We start from the raw sequence: 25,949 nt of genomic DNA, 5'->3' as shown, positions 1-25,949 counted from the left end.
CACCTGTGAAGGGCATGTCCACGCACGGTGGCTCTTGCCACTCTGCGCTGTTGTAGTTATATTCTAAATTTAAATGCAGCAAACAATTTAGAAAAACTTATTGACTATTGCAATGTTTTTATAGGTCTACATGATAATAATAATGTAGAATAATCAAATAAGTTGTTCTTCCTGCTTGTTTGTTTCGGACTGGCGTTCATCCAAACAATTCTGCATATAAAAATATTTATGAAAAGAAACAATTCGTATCAATTCCAAAATTCAACGAAAAAATATATAATGACCACTTTTGCTAAACACGCCTACACTGCGGTCAAAAACTCCTAGTCTCCGCAGGTGAAAAAAAAACAAAAAAAAAAACACATAAGGGTGAGGGTGAACACATGAGGGTGCCGCACAACACGTGAAGGGACCGCAAAACACACCTGTGTCAGAGGGAAAGACTACTTTAGACGTCCAGGTGATGACCCGTCAATCAACCCAGGACACCTCCCCTTCACTCAATGCATAGAGGAAGTCTAATCCCTGTTTTGCATTCATAACTCTCTTTCTCTTATCCAAACTGAAGGTTAGCCTATGACTTGACACAGCTCTATCACACACGGTAGTAGACAAAAGGCACCAATAGAATGTTTATCAAAACATGCGAAATTAATAGGACGAAAACGTTCTCTATAGGCGTCAATTTTACTTGCTGGCACTTATAGGTATAAATTTAATTTTTTTAAATCTGGCTTTATCTTGACATTTTTTAACAATAGGGGGTGCTACATAACACACTTTTAGGAAAAGTCAAAGAATGGGTGACTTATTGTAGTGAAACAAAGTTACATACAAATCGAAAAACAGGCGCGGGTAAATTCAACCCGTTGTCGGTTCTAGTGTTAAGCAAAATTTTCACGGCTATGGAGTGACAGTCAGTCATACTTACCAAGAGATGGCATTTTATGATGGTTAATCATCACCATGATCTACAGAAATGTGTGCCAAGCAGAAAGCTCCCCAACCCCAAATACATTTTGGAACATAGGGATCAAGCTACTTAATGTATTGATGGTATTAGTCCTGAGTCTGTTAGATTAAGTCCCTCGATGTCGCCTATGGCTGGTTTGGGTGACTGGCCCATTAACTTCAAACAGGTGTTTTGGGTTTTTTTGGAGGGGGGTGTATTCAAAGCAACCTGCTAAATGACCACACAGCAATGAATATGGAGTATGTTTGGACTGCAACCTTTCTTTGGGGATTCAAAAGCAAACCGGAGAGAGGAAGTGAGCAGAGAAGAGACAGAGAAGCCTGCTATTTGGGTCAAGAAAAACCTTTCTGAAAAAAAGAAAGTAAAAAATCTGTAAAATAATCCCTTCTACAGCAAGCTACTTAAATCATTATTGAGCTCTTTTCGGGGGCAATGGTTTACTTCCATCCTTAATGTATTCAATTTCAGTTCCTGAGCACAGCATCCCTGTTCACTTATTGCTGCCAAGTGAGGTGAGGTGACGTGCTGATGTTAAAGAACAACTTAATGGAAAGCATCATGGGACTGTGCCAATAACCAGAAAGATAATGACATCTGTGAGGAAATTCCCCACCAATTATGAATGGAATAATTACATTTTGAGTTGCAAAAATATAGTTTCTGTAGCTTTCACATTTCCCCTCACATAACCTCATGCCCTACCAAACAACAGCATACTTTCCTCGCAGTCCTGGGGAGGTAATTCTACAAGACCAAGCCTTGCACTCTCCTCCTCATCCTTCAATGACTGATACATAAGGGAAGTGAAACCCTGACCCACTCCTGACTTGGGGAAATTGCTGTGACCTCTCTGCACTTTTGGGAGGAAGCCAAACCTGGCACATACGCGCCAGGGTGCTGTGGCAGCCTTTTCTGACCCAGAGGACCTTTAGCTGGCCTACCCCCTTCGGGCATTTATTCAAACACACTCACACGTAGCTCCTGCTGGATGGATTGGGTTACCCCATAGAAGCGATGGCTGCCTCTGTTTTGCATCCTCTCCTCATTTTCATCCTGGGAGCCGAGGAATGCCCCAGTCATTAACACCAGCAGCCTGCCTGTATCGGCAGCTAAAAGGTCTGCATTCATGAGAGCCATCCTGGAAACCAGATGTGCTTGAGCTGTGAGAATGTGTGTATTTCTGTGCAAGTGTATATGCGGTGGCTAGAGTGAAATTCCAAGTGACTGGGAGCAGCAGACCAGGCCATGTGTGTGCATAAGCCCCCAGGGCATGAGTGGTGCACAGGTCACCTAAGAAAAAGTGGAGCTGGGGTGGGAGGATCACACACACACACACACACACACAAACTCCTACACACTCTTGGGAAAAAAGCTATGTGCATTTAACATTTCATCTGACTAATATGAACCTCCCAAAAAGGGTTGCAGACTGGATGACCTTGCTGTGTATTTGCTTTTTATTTTTCAAATACATATTAGAAAAAAATACATATTCAATAAACAACAAATTAGGGGGGAAAAAACACATTTCCGCACTTTCCCAAGAGATATCTAGGCTTGCAGATATTTTCGGTTTCATTTGCCAAAGTTTTGAGATGTCACCCGCTAAGAAACCCACTAGAAAATAGTTTCTAATGGAAACTGTTGACAGCAGGGTCTGTGGATTATATTAAGTAACCCAGGTTTGTTTCTGGAAAGACACATTGTTGATGAGATTTTCAAATTAAAGATTCCAATAGGGTGGCGGCAGAGGTATAAGCAGTAAATATCTCAGAATCTCAGTAAATAAAACCAAGACTGGATACTGCATGGCTTGATGATAGTGGGGAAATATCTTTCTTGTGATTTTGGTGAACTAACCCTTTTTAACTTGCTGCAAATCAGCAAACACCCATGCCTTTATTTTGACTGGGTGTGAACATCCAACACTGGCAGTCTTTGGTCTAGCCATCAGATTTTTCCTATTGCTCTCCCCAGGGTCTGTAATATTTATAATTTAGAATCAACTAATATGATTTCCTTAAATTTAGTCTGTGGGAGTCAACAAGGTAATCTTCACTAGCTAAATATCATACCTGGGAAATACAGCTGAACTCAAGTTATTAAACACACCATAGGACGTCGTGAAATACTGTCAACAGCTCTAATTAGGGAGTTTTAATTCTCATCTTTAATTCACTTTTGCCACACAAATCCAAGACTGAAGATACCAAACACTGCCAACTAATCTTTGCCACCCACAGAAAAACAACACCGCTGCCAGAACTAAAACAAAATGAAAATACATTGAATACATTTCAGAGTAAATTATTTTCTTCCAGTGAGAGCCCTGCTAACACTGGGCAGAACTGTCCCATTTTGAAGTGGCAATCCATTTTGGCTAAGTGATGTCATGCAGCCTGTCACGTTACTCTGTGTGAAGGAGTGGGCCTATTCCTCATTTCAGCGGCCGCTCACTCATGGTGGGGGCAAACAACATTTCTTTCTCATTTGGAAGAAAACAACGAGGCCAGAAACTGCGCTGGCAGCCAAATAGAAACTGCGCCCAGAGCTACACTCAACCAATGACGCCAACCAGTCTTTGTTTATTTCCCGATATTACTGGGGTTATTTAACTTTTTGAGTTGCTCTTAGTAGTGTCAAGTTGGCCATGTGTTCACAGCAACTGGACAGTCATTTCCACTGGACACCACAAAAACGGTAGCATTGAATTTGGCTGGAGAATAGCAAACCCCTTAGCCCATTTAGGTCGGTACAGTCACATATCTATTCCCTCTATTCCAATTTTCATGACCTGCACACGGAAATCCTTACACCAGAGACAGTTCATTATTAGCGTGGCTTGCACAAAGCTCAATGGCAGGATATTGCACAGAGAAGCATATAAACAGCCGAGCAATTTGAATTGGGCAGCTGGGCATGCGGGTATTGTAATTTTAATTCCCTTCTCAATTCCCATGTCCCTGTACAGTGGGCTGCTGTTCTTCTCAAACGAGTTTGAGGTAACATTTCTTTGAAAATGCTTTGTGTGCTGAAACTGTGAGGGATACAGAGAAGCGGGTGATGTGATTTCACATATAGCATTTTGCTCAAATTATAAACCACTTGTGGCATTCCTGATTTCCACTCTACACGGTTTCTTGCATACCTTCTACGAAACTGTCAAACCTATCACACATGGAATGAGGGATTAAAATAACGAAACAAATACCTGCAGAGCGTTTTTCTGTGGCACTTAAGTACACTTTAAAAATAATTACCTGGCAACCAAGCCAACGTTGCACAGTAGAATTTACCATAGTATCCTCACATTATAATCTAAGACGGAAGCAAGCATTACCAAAAATTGAGTATAATTCAAATACATGATAGCTTCTGCTTCCATCACCACTTTTGTGGAGTAAAATGCCTCCCTGTTATCCGCCATCTAAATGGCCATTAGCTGGACTAACCCAATTAGCGGAACAAGATCTAACAGCCTTCCATTGTCCTTCCATCACAGGAAACAGTAGAGGTTTGCTGCATTCTGATCAAATGTATGGTGATTAATGACTGTGCTCTCACTATGTTGACAGGCTGTAACAGCTCCAAAATTCAGCCCCACATTGGAGCTACACATATTTGTCTGTATAACTGACACTTGAATGAATAAATTGGGCAACAGCTCCATCACCAACCTGACTACCTATACCCAAATTTTTTCCCAAATGAACAATAGGAGTGAGATGCTGTCAGGCCGGTGTTCCCTGCTTGACGTGCCACATCTGTGCATTGGGAATAATGACCAGGCTAAAAATATTAGAAACTCAGCAGCAAATTGCTTAAAGGTCGTTTTAATTATACGGATGGGCTGTCGAGCAGTCACGCTTGACAGGAAATAGAAACAAATGATGTAATGGCTAAATGAGGAAGTGCTGTCCGCCGATAGCTTGGTGGGCACCACCACAGGAAGCTCCTGGGTGAGATGGTAAAGTATGGAGAATCTATGAGAAATATATTCTGTCCAAAATGTATGACCTACATCCATGTGTAAATTTGTTGGGTTTTTTTCCTTACACTTGCTCTGGAAAAAAAGAAAAGGCCAAAAGTTCTGACAGAGTTGTAAAAATCTGAGGCAAGTAGGTGAAATGGATTAAATGCACAGCAGGAGAGCATGTCTGTGTATGTGGGTCATTTTCTTGGCCTCAAACATGTTTTATTTACAGTTCTCTCTACTCACAACATTTGTGTGCTGTAGCCATAATGCTGTGTGAGACATTTTTTCTACAAGTGAGAATACATGAGCTTATGAACATGACTTAAAAGCTTAAATACATTAGAGAAAGAAAAACAGTGGGCATGTCATGTATTTCTAAAAACAGGAGGTTGAATTGCATTAAAACTTAGGGAGGTACAGTAAATCCCAATTTTTGAAAAAATAAAAAAATCACGTCCACTATGGTACAGATAGCAGGGAAAACCCCTGGCTGAAATAATAAGCAGAATAGGAAAGACCAGAGCAACACAGCAAGACAGAGAAACAGATGAACAGAAAGAACAGGAGGAAGAGAAAGAGAGAAAAGCACTCTCTGACTGTGAGGTGTATTTAAATTATCCCCATTTGAAAAAGAGAAAAGTTCGAGGCACTTATCAAGCCATAAATCTCAGGCCCAGGAATTAAAAAAAGTAAAAAAGAAATAACAAACACCAAACGTCATGCTGCTTTGAATGTCTGCTGTCTTTCCCCCACACCGCAGGAGTTCAAAAGAATAATAACTTTGCCCTCACTCATCACCGCCCAGAGAAGCGTTAGGGCAGCTCGTAATATTGTTTTTTTTCCTTCTTTTTTTTTTAATTAGTAACTCTAATCTGATCATTAAGGGCAGCAGAAATCAGCATAGCTATAGTACAACTGTGAACCAGGCTAGTAATTGAAGTGACGGCGGTGTCGTAGTTAGAAAACTCACATCTGTCTGATGACACTTTCTGCCATCTCTACGAGATTACGTGCTGTGACCAGAAGGCAAAAGGGAGGTTAACTGAGAAACATTATGTAGGAGGGAAAATAAAAGTCTGACAAAGACACATTGCATGAAAGTTTTCAGGATCAATATGTTGTGTTCTATTTTATGTGTTTTAGTTTAGCTGCAGGACAAAAAGCTTGAAAACACAGGCTAATATTTAAGGTGAAAAGGTTAAAGCCTCTGCCCTCAGCTAGCGATTACAAATCCTTACAAGTACTAGGTAAAGAAAACCCAGACAAGGAAAAATCTAAAAACCAAAAAGGAAGGAGAGTCCAGCTACAGAAGGTTAAAAGACAGTGAGAGCAATAGCCAGAAGGGAAGAGGATGGAGGGTGGATAGAGGTAAAGCGGTGGAGTGGTACTGTAAGGCTGCTGATGGAGAACAGATGGAAGGAGCAGGGGGTTGTGATTAGTACTACATGGGGACCGGGCCTCTGCAGTGCTCAGTGTCTAGTGGTGGTTGGCCCTGAGGCGGCGTCCTCAACGCTCATTCCCCTCCCATGGCACTACCGTCACTGGCCAGAGAACCCCAGCATGCCTGCCTGCTCTCCCATCCACTCAGTGCTGTGCAACACTGAGACCATTTCTCAACAATCTCGTTCTGGCATAAACAAGACGTCCCGTTGGCATGAAAGTGTCCCTGAAGGAATTACACGGTTGGTCTCATCGTTTACATCTCTTCCATGCTGAATGAGACTGAAATGTACTCGGAGATTGTGTTTATTATGATGCTGCACGTTTGTCACATTATACCACAGATATTGCCTTTGTTTTGCATTTTTATTTATTTATTTCACTATTATTATTATTATTTCGTCTTTCCACACCCGATCCAGTGCTGACCCCCTGGCAGCTTCAATTCAACCATCACTCAGCGCAGCACAATTTCAGCCAGAGCCTCAGCCGGCCGAATTAGGGTAACTTGAGCTGCTCCAGATTGTAATCAAAGCGAAAATAATGAGTGCAGGACAAAGGCCGGCGCTATTACTCTAGCTAGCTTAACATTTTTCCTCCCTTAGTTTTTTTTATTCTTTTTTTTTTTTTGCTCTTTTTTTGCTCTATTTCTGTCTCCTCCTCCCTCAGAGTCCAGAGAAACACAAACAGCAGAAGGGGGGTGTAGAGATGGAGCAAGCAAGGCTGGTAGTGAAAATAATAAGACAGAAAGAGAGTAAGGGCTAAACAGAGAAAGGCAGAGAATGGGGCAGCGGGCCTGTACTAGCCTCCACAGCCGGGGACTTGCAAATGAACTAATCACCTGAGGGGATTCTTCTCAGCTTACTTAAACAACCAGTAAGTTAAACACACATGCTTCATAGCCATCACAGCATAGTTGTGTGTGTGTGTGTGTGTGTGTGTGTGTGTGTGTGTGTGTATGCCCATGTGTCCTCATGGGTATGTGAGCATTTGTGACCTGCTGCCCAACTGACTGAGGCAAGCAGCAGGCCGTCAAAATAAGAAGGCATCTGTTCCAGCAAATCCTGGCAGAGGCAGAGACAGTTAGTGAGATGAACTGGGAGGGAAGCTGGAGCCAGGGATGAGATCAGTGTATGGTGGCCCCCATTTGAGGTTTTCTGATTGTTTTTCTTTGCAATAATACAGGGAAACTAAATGATATGTGACTGCAATTTGTAAAGAAAACATGGGGCCTGCTGCAAATTAGGCATGCTGCAGCACTTCCACCTTCTTGCCATGTAAATATAAGTGGCTTTGGGTTGTGACAAGGAGACAGAAAAGGAAAACTGGGTAAAACAGACCAAAGAAAAAAAAACTGAAGCACTGCACCTATTTTTTTGTTTTTTGTTGATGTTTGTCTTTGATTCTTGCTACTCCAAATTTAATGTTTTTTTCGAACAGTCTCTTTTCCTTTGAACTACTAGCTACATCAATAGAATTGCAGAAGTAATTGAAAGACTAAAAAGAAAAAAAAACAATTTAACCAACCGAAATGTTGCCACTGAAGTCCTATCATACATAGAAAAATCAATGTCACCTACCAAGTCTGCCATCTTATCTGCACTGTAGTATTTTGTACAAAAGCTGGCAATATCACGTCTGAATTCTTCCACTCCCTCTATCCAGCCCTCTAGTCTTTTCTCAGAGCTACTGTCTGACAATACCGTGGTACAGGCACAGAGGCAGCTGCACAACCAACATAAGAAATTCTGTAAATTTCACACACTGCTGCCTGCCAAAAAACCCTGGGCCCAGATTCAGTGATTTGGCCTCTCGAGTCTCATTCCAATCTTCCCCCCGCCTGCCACCAGCAGAGGACCCTGTTCCTGCTGCATCCCTGTTTGGATGCAGCTCCCAGAAAACATCTTGTAGTCACCGGCTATGGGGTCACTTCAAACAAGTCGGAGCAAGCTCAGATCCGTGGCACTGTGCAATCTGCATTATGCTCAGAGAAGCAACGAGGCTAAGACATGAAAACATGACTAAAAAGAAACAGCAGTTTTTAAAAAAGGAAAGAAATAGAATCCAAGCAACGCTGAAACTAGAGCCAATATGAGGAAATATTCTTCTGTTGGTAATGACAGGTTTTATCATAATATATGTGAAGGCAAGATAGACTGGGACTGACTCTTATACAAGATCTATTATTGCACAGGCCCTATCTAAGGGACTCCAGTACTTTCACATATAGTAGATGCCTGATGGGTTGTCATCTGTTGGACTGCCAAGATGCATTTTCTTTCTTTTCATTTCTGTCTCTTATTATGACATCTCTCATAGAGAGATAAATCAAGAAAGTGTTATTGCACAAGAAAAACACAGGACTTCCCCTTTAATTCTATCTGGCCAGGATTTACTTTAGAGATGAGTTGTTGGTTGCTGACACTATCAGGGGACTGTTATGCATTTTGATGCTCCAATGCCTAGAGGGGGCAGAGGAAATGTATCGACGGGAAATAGAGGTCCTGAGTAAAGCAATTTATAGGTCCTTCTCTTTCCCGTATGGGAAAAAAAGTTGTCACAATAAACACTGTGGTGTGCAGAGTTTCCAGCTGGGGAGTTTTTACATATGCTTGTGTTGGATACATAGAATATACAGTATAACTGCATTAAATGTAATGAAAAATGCATAAAACAGCAATATAATTGTTTTGGGATTTAATGCAATTGTCTGCGATTAAATGAGTAAATAAAACAGGTCATAAAATAATGATTGTGTCAATGAGTCTGTGATGTTTGAGAAAGAAAAATATAACAAGGAATGGTCATTTGAGGGAAAAGAAGCTCTCTCACAGCTCTTATACTATAAGTGTGTGTGCATTTGTGTTGTGTTTATGTATATATTTTTTCACCCCCCTTTTTTTCTATCCACCACTAAAACGAAATAAATACCAAGTTTTTCCAACCAAGCTTCAAGATAATTTGCCTTTTTTACAACATAAGCATTTTCCTACTGTACAATTTTCAAGCACAAGGAAACCACTAAACGTGGCATTCCACAATTGAATTACTTCTCCATTTCCTAGTCATTGGGGAGTTAATAGCTGGTTACATGTTACTGTTACATGTGAAGTGACATATTTATTGTGCCACTGGCCTGCACAACTGCAAAAAATATATCAGTGCTTTAAACCTGGATAGTTGCCAAGCCACAGGTACAACACTGTAAATTAATAGGTGAATTCAAATTTCACCTCCACCTAAAAATTATTTTTAAGGCTCAAAAAGGGCAATCTAAGCTAAACTGAGCTGCTCTGAAAATATTAGGGCATATAAAAATATAAAGGTAAGAAATATTTTTAAATATCTGTTACACTGTGTTGCCACACTGAATGACAAATAGGCATTGTTTTTTTGTTGGTCAATTCACAAACCTTTCTGATTTCATTTGGATGAAGACAGCATCTTGTAAGGGCAGCCTGTGGGCTTCAATCAGGAGCTAGATTTGTTTTGCAGCATCCCAGTAATTAACTGATTGATAATTTCTGGGTTCGTTCCCCTTAATTACGGGGCTGATTGTAAATGAACATGGTGTTCCAGTGAATTGGAAGCGACTTACACAACGTGGGACACCTCTTCCAGATTTCTGCCATGTCTGGTCACCGCCCACACTCTGTTGTGGCTGCCCAAATAACGTTGAAGAAATCTTCCCCTGCCTGCCCCCCTTTACCACACTTATATTATCCTCTTAGACATACACGGCAAGCTGGAATTTATTTTGCCGTCTAAACTTTATGTATAATTATATACCGTTAAAAATTCTAATTTGATTTATGTATTTAATAACATTATCAATATATCCTAAAATATGTACATAACTAATGTTTTGCAGACAGGCATTGTTATTGGTATGAAAGCACAGAATAAATAACAAGAGTGAAAAAGAGCTAGACTTTTAACCCAGTAAATCACTGTATAGACACAACCTATGATGGAGTGACATTGTTTCAACAGGGGGAGCCACCCTGCTGTCATGGACTGGGGCTTTAACAAGACAACATGACGTTCTGTCTAACAGGTAAACGTGCACAGTAGTGTTTTTTTTCAGCCTGTTTAGAGCGTGATCAATATTTAGCAGGTTGACTGTACAGACTCAGGCACAAGAAGCTGAATCTCCAGGAGAAGCAAAACTGCATTAGCACTTCATGTGACAGCTCAGAAAACTATTGTGTGTCATGAAGAACATTTTTTTTTACATTTTAAGTTCTTTCCATTATATTTTAACTTGGCATGTTTAAGGAGTAGCAGGACTACAAGTGATATACATTGACAAAAGGGTCTGAGGAGATGGCAGGTTGTATATGAGCCAGACAGATGATTGGAGTTCAAGAGTCACTCTGCCATGTGGAGGAGTGTTCTGCAGCAGCTGCAATCAAGGCCTTTATGGCATCCTTACTCCGTGCTGATGGGGAAAGCGGAACCTCCTCATTATGGCTGCCTGACAGGGATCAAGGCCAGTAAAACCTCCACAACCTCTGAGCTACCCACGACCCAGTTGCTCACCTTCCAGTGACATCAACACTACGACAAGGGTGAGAGATGAGGGAGAAAAAACAAAAACGGTATTCTCTACACACTCTTTGAGTGTTTCCTCTTAATGCCCACAAATGAGCAGTTGCAAAGCAGTTGTAAAGCAACTGTGTTTGTAATAGCTGGTAATAGAAATATCAATTTCAGCACTTGTGGTATTTCTGAGGTATGGGGCTTCTTTTGTCTGGGGATTGTTCCTTGGCAAAGCACCGGTGAGCTATGCTTTGCAGGATTTTCTCATCTCTTTATTTCAACATCTCCTGGAAAGGTATGTGGAAAATCTTTTGATAAACAGAGCTGAGGGAACAAAACCTTAAATTCAGACCAGGATAGTGTACAGTGAAGCATATGTCTGCAATTCAGTTTTAAGTCTGGATGAAGTCACAATGGAGTTTTGTTTACTGTATCATCAACATTGGAGCATGCTTTGGCAGTGCTTGCACAATTGCAGAACGATCACATAATTTGTTTGCATGTGCAAGTGTTTTTCTATATCCGAGCAGGGGGACATTTTCCAAATGACTCATTGTTTATTGTCTGAAATAATGAGTCAAGAGCTGAGGAAGATTTCAGGCAACCTATATATGCTTTATCTTTTAAGATGCGACGGTTGAGTGGAATGGGGAGAGCATGTTGCGTTAACAGTGTTTGCATGAGAGTGGCCCCAAATGCCAAAAATGTAAGAAATTCTAAAGTTGACTTTTTTTTTTTTTCAGGCAGCACAGCAGGGAAAAATAAATTTACTGTAAACCTGTATCTCCTTGAGCTGCTGCTTTAATCTAAAAAAAATAAATAAATAAAAAACCTGCCTCTATTCTATGAGAGACCAAGGAGCCATCCATCACTATTTTCCACAGTGCTTTACTGCCCAAACTGCACTCTCAATATAGAAATGAGTACTGTGGGTCTGGGCAGAGGTTTTTGGCCTGTGAAACACTGTACACAGTGAGGTACACTAAACATCCATTACCACATTGTTCTCAGCTGAATGGAAGCAAAGTGCAGATATTGTTTTTATTTAAGAAATGTATCAAAATTTATGTGGGATTTTTTTTCCCCAGACTAAAGATATAAACATATTTTATATAATCTGTTTTTTATTTGTGTTCTATGTAATACTTTCTGTATAATTTTATATTATATTATATTATATATATACACACACACACACACACACACACACACACACACACACACACATATTCACAATTATTGGTTATGCGAAATACACAAAAGCCACATACGGTCACATTTTTTGCAGTGACTTTAAAAATACACTCTATACATGACTAATGGACAACGAACAGCAATGATCTGTCAATTGGAAATTGTGGTTTATTCAAAGAACTCCATGTGAAACAAAATGGATGAGATTTGATTTGAATCATAAATGAATGCAAATAAAACAAAACCAACAAACACCCAAAAAATCCCTTAATTTTGTATTCATAACATCAAATCCGACCAAACCCACATAGGTTAAGTCTCGGTCAACATGCTCTCCTTTCAGCATTAACAGAATCAACAGTAAATTATACATGAGAAGCAAGCTTCTACCTAACCCATTAAAAAACACCCTAACCTGCAGGTCAGGCAGCAAACAGCAATAACAGAATCTACCATCGCACCTTTCCTCGTCATGTCAACTGAGATAATAAGGGCCTAGGCTGGGGGCATGACATGAACACATTCTGATACTGCAGCGGAACAAAAGTGGGGCCACTGAGCGTCCCTGTCAAGTGCCAAAGAATAGAAATACAGTCGTTGAATAGCCATGCAGCCAAATCCAGCATCTCAGACAATAGGTGTGGTGCTAATCCCCCTTCATGGGGTCTGCATCCCCTGTCATGCCCAGTGGTGAACCATGCTGAGATGCTGCGACGGCAACTGACACCTCAACAAAGGCGGCGTCCCGGGCCACTGTTGGGCCTGTGTGCTCTGCACTGCTGTGCGTGGAATCTGCATTGGGGTAATAAAAGAGATGAGCAATGTGTTAAACAATAAGCTGCCTAGGTGCTGAGACCCCCGTCAAGAGGCTCGGTGTGGCCACCTATCAAAAACCCTTGAGCACCCCCCAGCATTCGAGGCTGGCAGACAGTCCAGCCCATGCCCACCCCCTCTGCCATCCACCCCTATCAGTCTTGTGTCTGGGTTGGGCCTGGTTGGGCCTGCTCTTCTGTCCTCTGCTCTGCTCTGGTGGATCTGACAGCTGTTATCGGAGAAGGTTATTCACTCAGCGCATCTTTCCGTACACACACAATGACCCCATAGCCCCCGCCTGTCTAGCCAACCAGCTCTTATGCTCCGCGACCGACAGACAAGGTGGAGAAAACGAGCTGACAGTGTCACTCCTCCGCCACTTGCATTTCACGCTACATATACGCCCAAAGACGGCTCTTTTTTGCCCCAAAATAACTGAGCTGACTGGAATAGAGTGACACCATTTGTATTTTTTTCTTTTACACATACAAGGCAAGATGGCAGAAAATAGGTCAAACACTACGCAGATGTGGCAGATGTGGTTCAACAGAAAATGGCTGCGGTGGAGGGCGTGTTCATCGGAACGGAGGACTGCAATAGTACTGAGCAGAGATGGGTGGCGCTCATACTATACTTACAATACAGCCCATCATCACATAATAATGTACAACCTTCTTCTGATTGTGAAGACTAAAGACGACGATAATTTCTTTATTCCTGAATTTATAGAAATACATTTTGTTTTTAAAAATCAATGCTCGGCACACATACACACACATTAAACATAAGAGAAAAATTATTTTCATGCAGTGCACGCACAATGATCTATCCTTTGTGGAGTATTTTACTGCCCAGTATTGAGTTTCTTGTTATTTACAGATAAGAGAGGATGTGTATTATGGTATGGTACAGTAGTTGATCTTTCTGTACTGTGCTGATGTGGTGTACAGTTTGCTAATTGGAAAATAATTAGGGTAATAATGGCTAACCACTCATTAAAATTCATTTGTTGAGCCTTTTTTTTCTCAGCTTAGTATTGAGCGTGAATGAAATGGCATGGAGAAAGAAGATATTAGAATATTATCTCATTATATTGACACACTTAATTATATGAAAAAAGCCACTGTGTACGACCTGAATTTACTCTACTTAATGAGCACATAATAATTCCCTCAACTGAGCCACATTGTGGTTTTACCATGCTGGATAAATATACATTGGTGGAAAACACACATAATGCAATTCTGTTAATATGCAGTACACTGCTTCTGTATACTTAATGTATTCTTATGAAAAGGACTGCAATGTATGACCTGAGGATCTACATACTTAATGAGCATGTAATCATGCTTTTGACTTACCTACTTTGAGATTTGACAACGCAAACTAAATATAAACTAGTAAAAAGCTGTTTACTGTATCACACACACACACAAACATAACGTTATATTGAAAACATAATGCATACAGGATGTAATGTGCGTATTGACTAGGCATAAAAATATTCACACATGCATACAGTACAAATATGTGCATGAGCATATTTCTGCAAAGTTCTCTCCTTATACTGAACACATTCATGTACATTTGGAGAATGTGTTTCGATAGAACAATGACTAATCAATATTCACAGCCATCACCATCTCAATTATCGTCACTTCCATCATCATTTTCATTAGCATCAGTATTACCATCCAAACTGATCTTTTTGGAGAAGAATCATTACCACATTCAGTTTCTTCAGCTCAGTCAGCTGAGCAGACAAACACACACATACACAGTAAAAAGAAGAACATAATACACGTACACACACATGCATGTCGACATAAAAACACATATAGCCTGCTCTCTCAAGTGGCAGGGCCAGCCGCACATTGTTCTCTCTACCTCCATTCCTGACAGCAAAGCTGTACTGTCAGTTTACCTTGCCCCAGGACATCCATGGGACAGCCTATCAGCCTTCTCCCCACTGCCAAAGCCATGTAGTCCTGTTTATCACCTAATTGACTCTCAGAGGAAGGCTAAGATTGACAGTGTCACTCCCACATCACTTAAGTCCTTAACCAAGCAAACCCTGCACGCCCTCACCTGTTAATAATACATCGTGGCAGACTTACTTTACTGATAAGCACTGCTTCACTTCGCTCTTTAGTCAAATACAGCCGAGAGGAGAGTCGTTAGAAGCCAATCACGTCTTCTCATTTGAGGAGATGACTTTCTCGGTCACTTCTTCCCAGCTCTGTCTCACATCTACGATCAGAAGACTCGGAAGCGATTGAGTTTCGGTGAGGCTAGGGGTAGCAACATGTCCTGACAAACCAAAACAAGTCTGGAGTTTCACTTGTTTCATATTCCCCCCAGTCGTGATCAAATGAAGCAGCACTCATTTTGTCCAGTATGGCAGCACAATTAGGGAGGGCCGCTGCTGCCAACAGTTGACAGAAGTGTTGAGATAACATATATTGTAGAGCGTATTTATTATGCGTTGACGGATGGGAAGACAGACTGGACTTGTTATAACAACTCTAAACAGAAATGACTGGATTGACTGAGACTAATTGACAGCATGAGAAAGCAGTGGTGAAAAAAAGGTGATGTGTTTAATTTTTTCCTCACCTGTCACTTACTTGTCATCACCTGACAAGAAGCAACTTTCCTTTTGGCGATACGCGCTGTGCATTTGACACCTTTCCGAAAGCCCAGCCTGCCTTTTGTGATGGCAGAGGATGGGGTAAAAGGGCATCAGGTGGGAGTCCAAGCCAAGATGGCCCTTGTCCTCGTCTGTCGGAGATTATTTCGTGGGTCGCGACTTGCGTGCTGCCGGTTTGTCACGCGCCACTTGCTGTGATGTCACCAAGGCCACCCTTGCAGAACTTTGGCCAGCTGGGTGCCGTCACAGAGCCTCATCACGTCTAAACTAAGCAGTCCATGACTTTTTAAAACCCTGCGGGGGGAGAGATATTAATAGAGCTGCATAGTTACATGATCAGCAAGGAAATTGGAAAATAGTTGCATTAGAGGGTCTGCTCTGAAACAGGTAAACACATTACCTCGGGCTCCTGGATAAAACTCCTGGCTGTCAGGATGAGACGGAAAGAGGGAGAGTTGGCGTTTAATCAAGGTTTTAATGAATAAGTAAGCTCCACACATGCACAAGAGTGAATCATCTCCCTTTTATCACTTGTTTGATATCCCTGTACTCTTTGTCTCGGCTCCCAAGGGTCTTGGGTTGTCTTCCAAGTTTGCAACAAGCCCACTTCTGTCCTGTGTTGTAATTCATTCAGTACCACTACAAGCACATCAAAGCCTCTTTCTCTTCCCTATGATACTTGTGTTTGTCAGTGGATGACAATAAAAACAGGGTGTTTTTCATCCTGGAATTATTGTCGGGGCTGAGACGCTTTGTAGGTGCTGTCCTCACATGTCTGGAGCCTGGTGAACATATAGCTCAGATCTTCAGCATGCGTCCTCATAATAGAAGCAATCTGCTGCACAAGAGAACTATCAAGACCTGGAGACATGTCGGGGTGCCAAAATGCTTTATTCATTCTCTTAGCCAACTTGTTTGAGCTGTACTTTACTTCAAACATACACAGAGACAGAGGACTCACCTGGGGAGAAGAAAGGTTGTCTGCAGCGGAGAGAATCTGATTTCCACCCTCTTGTATCCATCTCCTTAAGCCATCGCTTATTGAGGAAATCCTCCTCACTGCCCAAAGTACTTCAGCTCATTATGCGCTAATGATCTGTCCGCTTTTTCAAAGTGTCCTCTTTGATTACACAAGTATGGACACAAACTTCTTTGCACAGAACACAGTTAAAGTACATAAGAATTACTTTTCACTTGTGGCAAAGAGCTAGTTTCTCAGTGGGCAGGAGAGCAGGAAAAAAGCAAAGAACATTTTTAACAAGACCTTCAAAAAGAGCCAAAAGATTTCCTTTTTTGCTGTGATGGAAGTAAAGTAAAATATGTAAAAGGTAACCTGCGGCTTCAGTCACTGTAACATACACACAGACACACACTCACAGCTAAAGACATTGGCCTGACCTTGTGCAATTGTGCTAAACTTCTGATGTTGTCCACTCTACTCCAGTAAGTTGTTCCAATGCACACTGAAAATAACCTTGTGACACTTAAGTGTGTATGTTTCTGTGTGTGTGTGGGTGTGTGCGCGCGAGAGAGTGTGTGTTGCAAGTGTGGAGGTGTGAGTGTCCGTTGGAAGGGGAGGGGGTAATCTCATTCTCCTTTTGAATCTGGTAATTAACTTGACAGCATGACAAATGGACACTATCAGCTGTCTGCCTCCATAACACACAAATATGCCGCTTCTATGAGGGATTCCACTTGGCAAAAAAAGACATTAGAGAACAGCTACTCAAATGGAATCAAGTTGAATAAAGTTTTGTCTGATATTTAGAGTTGCATGTGTGTTTCAAAGAGCAATAGCAAACGAGGGCTGGTAAAAATGTGTGTTAGTCGTGTAAAAACACATGCACAAGCATACAGTAGACACACACTGAGGCAGATGTTCCTATTTATTTGATAGCAGTCCTCTCTTTTACTTCTACACTATGGCTCTCCCACAGTCTGACCCTGTTAGGCCTAATGGCACAGAGGAGTCGACTTGTCTAAGTAAAGCCTACTGTATATCACTGCACTGTCTCTCCCCATATCTGTCCCTCCCTCCCCCCTACTCTCCGTCAATCCCTACTGCCATTAATCTATCCCTCCATCCCTCTATCTGGAATACCTGATTTGGCTGAGAGCTTTGCACTTCACTACACTGCTGCCTGTTCCTGAGACTTAGTGCATGCAGTTCGACAGTGCACCAACTTAAAACACATACACATTATTGAAGACTCATCCAATTATACACACACACACACACACACACATACACACACACACAAACAGTAAAGAAGAAGCTCTTAAAGCATGGACTGACCTGTGGTGGCTTTCTGTCTAATAGCAAATATGATGTGTCTCATTTTTATCCCATTTTGGGGCCCTGTAGCATACAGTAGGTCCCTGTAGTTGCTGTGTCACCTGTATGGGGTGTCACAATAAAACAGACATGAAAACTCCAGGTAGCCAATTTAATTTAGTTATGTGCAGCTCTGCATTAAAATAATACTGCATCATAGCATCCAGAGACAGCATCTCCTGATAATGGAATGCATCAGATATCATCTTGAAAGGATATTTTTTGAGAGCATTAGAACAAAATAAATACACAAAATAATCCCTTCCTAGCAAAGCAACCAGGCGTGCTCCGGTTACTGATATTTACACAGTACAAAATAATAACAATGCTAATGTCAATAGAAACACAATAATGTCCCAATCTGATTACAGATGTGTGTGTATGGCGAGTAGAAAATTAAATTTGAAATTTGAGAACTTGCCTCTGTCTGTAATGTATTATAGTGGGGGCTGGGTGGTGGAGGTGATGGGGGTGGGGGTGGAATTTAATAAACCCGCCAAAAATTTTAAAATGCATATTGGCCCGAGATAAGGTGGAGACTGTCCTTTTTTCTAAAGTAATTATGAGATTTTATTCATTTCTGTCATTAGTCAAACTGACAGCTGGTCCCTGCAGGCTGGACTTGTCCCATTCTCCTTTCCTGCTCACCTATCTGGGAAGGAACCCCATAATGAATGTTTACAACACACAGGTAACAGAGTAAATATTGGACTCATCAATTATGGAAGGTGAGGGAACTGGCAATCAAATCCCATGATTATTACCGTCGGGGGCAACAAGAGCCCTGACAATGGCTGGTGGTCACACATGATGCACAGTGCAAGTACAGCCACAAACACTCACAGAAACACATGCACAGACACACTGAGACACAAAAACACATGCGCGCCCTCTCACCTTGTCATTTTGTGGAGCTGTGTCTCACCGACACCAGATAGGGCAGAAAAGGAGCATGTTAACATTGTGTTGGGGGAAAACGGAGCGAACGGGAGAGAGATAATGGGAGAGAGAAAACAAGGGAAACAGAGAGAAAAGACATTTAAATGATACTGTTATCATCAAGGGCAGTTGCTCTCAAAGCAAAGGTTGGTAAAAATTTATATAGTTTACATTTCCAAAAAGAGGTATAAATATTTATTACCTTCACTGTGCCTGGGTGAGCAATGATTACTTTCAAAATAAATGGCAAAGAAGGGGCTTTAGTTCCTTTGTCGATGGTGATGTGGTCCTTTGCTGTAAAAACTAGTTAATCAACAAGCTGGAGAAAAATAGCTTGTGTTGGTTTTGTTGCTGACTCGTGCGTGTGTGTGTGTGTGTTTTCTTTTGCTTCATAATAGTCTAGAGTCTTCGTTTGTGTGGCACTCAAAAGAATTGCATGTCTAGGCATGGCGACTTAGACTCCCTCTCTCTAACTTTGTGCTGATGTCTGCGCCTATCGTGTTTTGACAGCACCTCTCTCCCGCTATTCCACATTTTGGACAGCAGGACCCACGGCTCAGAGCCGGTAAACTGACACCATCTCCCAATTTCCCAAAAACTCCCTCATTACAGCAAAGGATTGCTGATGGGGCTTTGAAACCAGCCGTTGGTTCAGACAAGGTGGGGATACTCGTACAGGCGCTCCCCTGTCTCTGTGGCTTTTCTGCTTGGTCAATTAAAATGTTCCAGCGTGAGCAAGACCTGCAGGTGCTTACAGACTCTGATAGCAATGCTGTTTGTACTTTTTTGTTTTGGGTTTTTTTGCTCCCCAAACACAATGAACATGTCTTGCAGATTTCATTTTGCAGGCTAAGTGTCCCCAAGCATCTGTTTCGGCCTCTGAAGAAAACTGAAGGGAGAGTTGGGAGCAGAGCAGGTGCCAGCAGTATGTAAACCTTATCACTATGTTCCTCCACTGTTTGAGCATTGATCAGACGGCTGCTACTCTACTCGACACACAGCTGAATACAAGAGAGGGGTCATTAACATGCAATTACACACAACCAAGTATTCACACACACACAGAAAACTACAGCACTGGCAGCACTGCAGCATGTACTCAAAGTCCCCCTCCCAGAGGGACCAATCTATGTTTTTATGTTGAACACCTGTTACCTACTGCATGTATTGGATAGTCTAAGTAGTACACGCAAAGCAGAGCAGGCAAAGGAGCAAAATTACACCATCGCTTCAGGTTAATGTAACCTAAAAAAGCATGGACCACAAGATAGTCATCCAAGTTTTTGAAAAAAAGTTGGTCTGTTATGGTCAAATTTGTGAATTAACTGGAGGCACACCGTGGATGGCCATAATGACTCCATATTAGAATAGTGGTACAGCTGTGCCTCAGCCATTGAGTTTGCTGAGCTGCCAAGGGCTGGGAACACACACTCTCGCACACACTCACACACATGCATGCATAGCAAGCTAATAAATTGCCCTGACACACCCTTTGGCAGCAGCACAACCCACCACAACCACATCCCCCTCGCCCACAACCAGTCTAACTCCTAATTTAGCTGGGTTTAACAGTGAGACATAGACTCCCTGCATGCAGACTCCATTTCCAAGGCAAAAAGCAAGGAGCTGGGAAGAGAAGGAGGATTGTCATAGAGTTGGTGGGTCTGGAAGTTGGATTCAACTTTTTGCACTTTTGGAAAGCTCATTTGGCCTGAAACTACTGGGAGAGGCTCAGAAAGTGGCTAGAGGATGTCACATGCAAAGACGTGCACACAGAGTGGAGAGTAAAAGCATGCAATAGAGAGCACATATCTGCTTTGTACACTGGTTCACCTGCCATGAGCCAAGTTGACTTTTATATATTTGGCTTTCTTCATTTTGACAACTCTGCAAAATGGAAAAAATTAATAGCACTGCACTACTTATAAACATTAAGAGAAATTGGCGGTCTTTCAAGTAGTTTCCTTCATCCTGCATGTAGCCAGATGGCTGATGCTTATCAAATTCGGAGCAGCAGTGGTGTAAAGCAGTTGCCCCTCCCTTATTACCACCACTGAGGTACTACTGAGCCAGGCACTGTTCAGTGGACAGCAGATAATTTTGTAGTTGTCCAAGGCAGCGTCAAGGTGTGCAAAGGATTCGGCGTGCTTTCAGTATACAAATTTTATCAGTATTGCGAGTTAATTCACGGGACATGTCGTATCTAACTGTAGAGATGCATGCGGTCTCCAGATGACATAAATTTCATCATTTGCTCAAGTCAAAGAAGGTCCGTGCGGACCCCTGCGTGGACGCCCACACGGCACCCAAAATTTGTGACTACACTGTAGGGCTGCACCTAACGATAATTTTTTTAATCCATTAATCTAACGAGTCGATTAATCTAATGTCTAATTTATCGATTATTCTAAAGATTTTTTTTTAAATTACTTGAATATAACAATTTATTTACGCAAAATAAATACCAGAAACTTGTCTGTATGTACTGCAGGCCATTATTCTGCAACAATATATTGTGTGACCAATATATTTGAAAGAATAAATAAATACATTTCTGTTTCTCTCTCCCCGTATGTGTCTGCACTGTTGACATTCTTCATCAGCACTATGTTTTATAAAGTCACCCAAAAAAACACAATTTACATTTTGTTGTTTGTCACCTGTGATTCTGTTTTCACAACAGCAGGTGAGCCATGTGTGGAGGAGGCTTGTTGTTAATGACGTAGCCTATCGAATCGATCAAAACCAACGTGGTACCAAATGACATCAGCACCAACAGGTGCACTTACAAGTTTTTACAAAACAACAGCATAAGTAGGCCTACATAAACAGGAGAATCTCTCTGTGTTTCTCTGCAGAGCATGTGCGACTGTCAGTAGACCGCACGGGAGGTGTAGAGGAAGAGGAGATTGTGGGCAAGGTTTTAATGCGGCAGGTTAGTTCTCTGGGGGAATCCATGCTTTGACTGGGTGCAGCCACACTTCATTACAACGCATCAACACACGATATGCAAATCGAAGTATTTACATAATCGATGACGTTGGTTACATCGATGAATCGTCCCAGCCCTACTGGACTTTACACACAAAACGTGTGCAGACTGCGCATGCACTAAGACAGAATCAGAATCAGAATCAGAAATACTTTATTGATCCCCGTAGGGAAACTCTTTGTTACAGTAGCTCGCCTTTACGTCAGTGCACACAGGAGAAAACGATATTATACACTATAAACAGGTCAGAAATAAATAAATTAAGTAACATGTTGGTATAAGTATAAGATAAACTAAGTGTCGAGTACCAAGTGGGTTTACTGGTAGATGGTGAAGTACAGTATAAATACAATGTCACTAATTATGTAATAAATAATAGTAAAAGCGGAGGTGCATGTACTGTCGAGAGTAATTGAGGTATATCCGTAACAATAAATAAGAAAAACTAACAAAGGAAAACTAATATTGCACTTGAGGAGTAAACAGAATATTGCACAATTATTATTAATTATGGCGGAGATGTAATGCTCAATGACCAGTTTAGTGACCTAGGGTCAAACAGACTAATCCTTAGAGGAGGAGTTAAATAGTTTGATGGCCACAGGCAGGAATGACTTCCTGTGGCGCTCTGTGGTGCTTTTTGGTGGGATGAGTCTTCCGCTGAAGGTGCTCCTTTGTTTAGCCAGCACGTCATGGAGCGGGTGGGAGACACTGTCCAAGATGGCGTGTAGTTTGGCCAGCATCCTCCTCTCTGACACCACCGCCAGAGAGTCCAGCTCCACCCCACAATGTTACTGGCCTTACGGATCAGTTTGTTCAGTCTGTTTGCGTCCGCTACCTTTAACCTGCTGCCCCAGCATGCAACAGCATACAGGATAGCACTGGCCACCACAGACTCATAGAACATCTTCAGCATTGTCCGGCAGATGTTGAAGGACCTCAGCCTCCTCAGGAAATAGAGGCGGCTCTGGCCCTTCCTGTAAACAGCCTGAGTGTTCTTGGTCCAGTCCAGTTTGTTATCTAAGTATACTCCCAGGTACTTGTAGTCCTCCACAATGTCCACACTGACCCCCTGGATGGAAACCGGGGTCACTGGTGCCTTGGCCCTCCGTAGATCCACAATCAGCTCCTTTGACTTTGTCGCATTGAGCTGCAGATGGTTCTGCTCGCACCATGAAACAAAGTTACCCACCACAGCCCTGTACTCCATCTCATCACCACCGCTGATACATCCCACCACAGCAGAGTCATCAGAAAACTTCTGAAGGTGGCAGGACTCTGTGTGGTGGCTGAAGTCCGTGGTGTAGATGGTGAAGAGGAAGGAGAGAGGACAGTCCCCTGAGGGGCCCCAGTGTTGCTGACCACGCTGTCTGACACACAGTGCTGCAGCCGCCGCGTGCTGTGGTCTGCCAGTCAGGTAGTCCACAATCCAGGACACAAGGGGGGCGTCCACCTGCATCGCTGCCAGCTTCTCTCCCAGCAGGGCAGGCCGGATGGTGTTGAAAGCACTGGAGAAGTCAAAAAACATGATCCTCACCGTGCTTGCCGGCCTGTCCAGGTGGGTGTGGATGCGGTTAAGCAGGTAGATGATGGCGTCCTCGACTCCCAGCCGGGGCTGGTAGGCGAACTGAAGGGGGTCCAGGAGGGGTCTGACGATGGGCGCAGCTGTTCCAGCACTAGTCTCTCCAGGGTCTTCATTATGTGGGAGGTCAGTGCCACCGGTCTGTAGTCCTTGGAGCCACTGGGGCGTGGCGTCTTCGGCACAGGAACGAGGCAAGATGTCTTCCACAGAATGGGGACCCTTTGAAGACTCAGGCTCAGGTTGAAGACGTGTTGAAGGACTCCACAAAGCTGGGGGCACAGGCTTTTAGCACCCGGGGCTAACGCCATCGGGGCCTGCAGCCTTGTTCGAGTGGAGCCTCATCAGCTGTCCTCTCACCTGGTCAGCAGTCAGGCACACAGCAGAAGTTACAGGTGGGGAGGGGGAGTCGTCGGTCTGGAGAGGGCCGTTAGCCTGATGGGGAGGGGGAGCAGAGTACTCAGAGGAGATTGAGGGCCGACAGCAGCTGAGTTAGAGGGGGATGACCAGGAGCCGGTGTGTCGAATCTGTTAAAGAACAGATTCAGTTCGTTGGCCCTGTCCAAGCTGCCTTCAACTCCTCTGCTGCCAGTCGGTCTGAAGCCAGTGATGGTCTTCATGCCGCTCCAGACCTCCCTCATATTGTTCTGCTGGAGTTTCCGCTCCAGCTTCCTCCTGTACTTCTCTTTGGCCTCCTGATTTTCACCTTCAGGTCGGCCTGGATTGCCCTCACCTCCTCCCTATTACCATCAGTAAAGGCCCTCCTCTTGGCATTTAGAATGTCCTTGATGTCTTTTGTTACCCACGGTTTGTTATTTGGGTAACAATGGACCGTCTTAGTTGGGACATTGCAGTCCACACAGAAGTTAATGTAGCCAGTGATGCACTCAGTGAGCCCGTCAATGTCCTCTCCATGAGGCTCACAGAGTGCATCCCAGTTTGTCACTTGAAACATTCCTGCAGTGTCTCATAGGCCTCCCCTGACCATCTCCTCACTGTCCTTGTGGTACTTGCAGGCTGCCTTTTAACTAGAGGCACATAGCAGGGTTTAAGGTGAACCAGGTTGTGGTCTGACCTACCCAGAGGGGGGAGGGGAGAAGAGCTGTATGCATCCTTAACGTTGGCATACAGCAGGTCCAGTGTCCTCTCCTCCCTAGTAGGACAGCTCACATACTGGGTGAAATTAGTCAGTGTTGTTGAAACACTGACATGGTTGAAGTCACCCGAGATTAAAATGAGTGCACTCGGGTGTTGAGTCTGGAGATGCGCTATGGCGGTGTGAATGGCGTTGCACGCCGATGCCGGGTTAGCAGAGGGGGGGATGTAAACAGCCACAACAATGGCATGTGAAAATTCCTGTGGCAGATAATATGGCCGGAGTCCCACAGCTAACAGTTCAATGTCCGGGCTACAGATACTCTGCTTGATGGTAATGTGACCAGGGTTACACCATCTGTTGTTAACTAGAACAGCAAGCCCACCGCCTTTCCGCTTGGTGTAGCCATGTCTCAGAGAAGCACATCAAGCTACACTCACGGAACTCCGTCTGGCTCCGGGCTAACGCCGTTAGCTCGTCCATTTTATTCGCCAGCGATCTCACGTTGCCCATGACGAGAGAAGGCAGACACGGCTTAAATCTCTTATTCTTAAGTCTCTTTTGTCTGCACCCCTCTCTCTTCCCTCGCCGCTTCGTTCCACCTCTGCATCCTCGGTGTGTTCTCCTCCAGATCTCCGTGGGGACATCAGTTGTCCTGGGCGCCATGCTGCCCGGCTTCAGCGCGATCAGCTGTTCCCTGGTGTAAACAATGCGGCCAAACAGCTGATCTGCAGCGGTGCCCCGACCGAGTAGCAGAAGAAGAAATTCCACTGCGAAAAAAAGTACAAAAACACTTTCTACCCTCATTTTCGCAAAGAGCGTAGTTTAAATTACAGTTACACACAAGTTACTCAAGTTTGGAAGAAAAAAGTAAAGTTAAAAGTTGGAAAAAGTAAGACGACGAGACGGAGCTACAGCAACAGGCAGCATGCGGGCTGGCGCATGCGCACTCACTCCAGCAAAGTGGACGTTTGTTTTGTGTACTGTATGTATGGGCTGTATTCCATACCCTTGGTCCTATGTTTGTTAAGCGGTCATATAGGCCTTTTTCTTTTTTTGACTTGACTTTTTTTTGTTGTTCAGCCAAGCACAACAGACAAAGGAGCTCTTGTTCTTGTTATCAGGAGGTCGCCATCTTGATTTTCAGCGTGCATGTGTGGAACGTGTCTGAGTACGCAGACCCCTGATTGTAGTATATATAAAAGTGTGTGCACGTCCACTGTCCAAATACAAGTCCGTAGTTGTCAAAGGCATTTATGGTATTGCATTTATGGTATTGCATAGGGATACCAATTGCTGATCGTCTTTGATGAACAAAAAACGTATTAAAAAATCAAGCACTGGAATACCTTGAAAACAGCCTCTTGCCACTTGTCCTTAAAAAGTCCTTGAATTTCAAATGAACCACATAACGCTGTCTT

General features: G+C 43.0%; 1 long non-coding RNA gene across 1 annotated transcript; it reads right to left on the bottom strand.

Moving 5' to 3' along the window:
* Positions 1–12,332: 12,332 nt before the first annotated feature.
* LOC122877683 lies at positions 12,333–17,596 on the bottom strand. The gene is made up of 4 exons (XR_006378304.1): positions 16,550–17,596; positions 15,989–16,014; positions 15,555–15,882; positions 12,333–12,917 (listed from the first exon to the last, which is right to left on the bottom strand). It is a non-coding gene; the product is annotated as an uncharacterized LOC122877683 (long non-coding RNA).
* Positions 17,597–25,949: the final 8,353 nt, after the last annotated feature.

This window comes from Siniperca chuatsi, linkage group LG6 (assembly GCF_020085105.1).
Source record: "Siniperca chuatsi isolate FFG_IHB_CAS linkage group LG6, ASM2008510v1, whole genome shotgun sequence".
NCBI classification, from domain to species: domain Eukaryota; kingdom Metazoa; phylum Chordata; class Actinopteri; order Centrarchiformes; family Sinipercidae; genus Siniperca; species Siniperca chuatsi.
Note: the sequence above shows the minus strand (reverse complement) of the source record. Positions and strands in the feature narration are given on the sequence as shown.